The sequence below is a fragment of the Phodopus roborovskii genome, unplaced genomic scaffold, assembly GCF_943737965.1.
Source record: "Phodopus roborovskii unplaced genomic scaffold, PHOROB, whole genome shotgun sequence".
Lineage (NCBI taxonomy): Eukaryota > Metazoa > Chordata > Mammalia > Rodentia > Cricetidae > Phodopus > Phodopus roborovskii.
The window spans coordinates 1,835,124-1,836,630 of NW_026126571.1; positions in this window are offsets into that span (position 1 = coordinate 1,835,124).

Sequence of the window (1,507 nt, forward strand, 5' to 3'; positions counted from 1 at the left end):
GATCCCGTCTGATCATGTGCATCATGTAAACATTTTACATGCAAACTCTGATGGTGTGTCTAGCAGTGGACTGCAACGCAGTTCATTTGTGATTAGCCAGCGTGGTTTGCCTGCCTGCCCACTGTCTCCTTCCTCGGGCAGGAAGTCGCCTCTTGTTCTGGTGTTGTCCCATGTTCTCCTTAAGCCTCATAGCCTTTAGCCAAGGTGCCGAGCCTTTCAGGTGCTAAGTTCACTGCACTGGCTTAGTCTTCAGAAATGCCTAGGATGGTGTGAGGCTGTAGACCTCACTTTTCTTCACAAACCGAGCTGGTGCTTAAAGGTAGCCTAACCCTGTGATACCAACATGAAAGAAGAGTATGTTAGATAGTAAAATTATTTTTTTGGTGTGTATGTGTGCGTGCGTGCATGTGTGTCTGTGTGTGTGTGTGTCATCTGTGTGTGTCTATGTGTGTGTCATCTGTGTGTGTTGTGTGTGTGTCTGTGTGTGTGTGTGTCTGTGTGTATGTTTGCGTGTGTTTGTGGGTGTGGGTGTGTGTTGTATGTCTGTGTGTATGTTTGTGTGTCATCTGTGTGTGTGTGTGTGTGCCTTATGTGTGTGTGTCTGTGTGTATGTTTGTGTGTTGTGTGTCTGTGTGTATGTTTGTGTGTTGTGTGTCTGTGTGTATGTTTGTGTGTTGTGTGTCTGTGTGTATGTTTGTGTGTGTGTTGTGCACCACATGCATACAGGTGTCTGCAAACCCAAACAGAGCTTTGGATTCTCTAGAAGTGAGGTTATGAGCTGCCATGAAGGATGCTGGGAATAGAACCCAGATCCTCTGTAGGAGCAGAAAGTGCTTTTCTGCTGAGCCATCTCTCCAGCCCCAATGAGCCTCTTGCCTATTACTGCAATGCTGCCTTCCTGAAACGCACGGACACCTGCATTCAGAGAAGGATGGGTTTGTATCAAGGGGTAGGATTATGAGATGGTTGTCTTTATTTTCCCCTCTATCCTTTAAAAAATTTTCCCATCTATAGAGATCATACATGGCATTCTAACTTGACGAAAAGAATAATACCCCCTGTTTTCCAGAAACCAAAACTCCACTGCCCCCTTAATGTGGGATCCCAGCCAAGCCCTGCTTCCCTGAACAGCTTCAGTGAGGGGGGCCTTGGTAACACTCTTGGGCAGAGCAGCAGACACATGTCATATATGGAAACCTTCCACGAGGCTGATCTCACTGTTGGAACCTGTTCAACATAAACCTTGCCTTCAAGAGCTAGCTGAGATCTTCGGACAAAGCCTGGTGGATGGAGAGCTGCAAACTACCTAAGCAGTGACTGCGCTTCTGGGCTGAGTAAATTGCTGATGGAGTCCCCTGGGAAAGCAGCTTTTCATGTCACCCTCCACCTGAGGGGAGCTGCCACAATGGCCGACCACTGTTTCTGGCTCCCGAGCTTGGCGAGGACGCAGGCCATTACTTAAACTGAACACTACACTGGTTACTGGTGGGTGATGGGAGTGGAACCC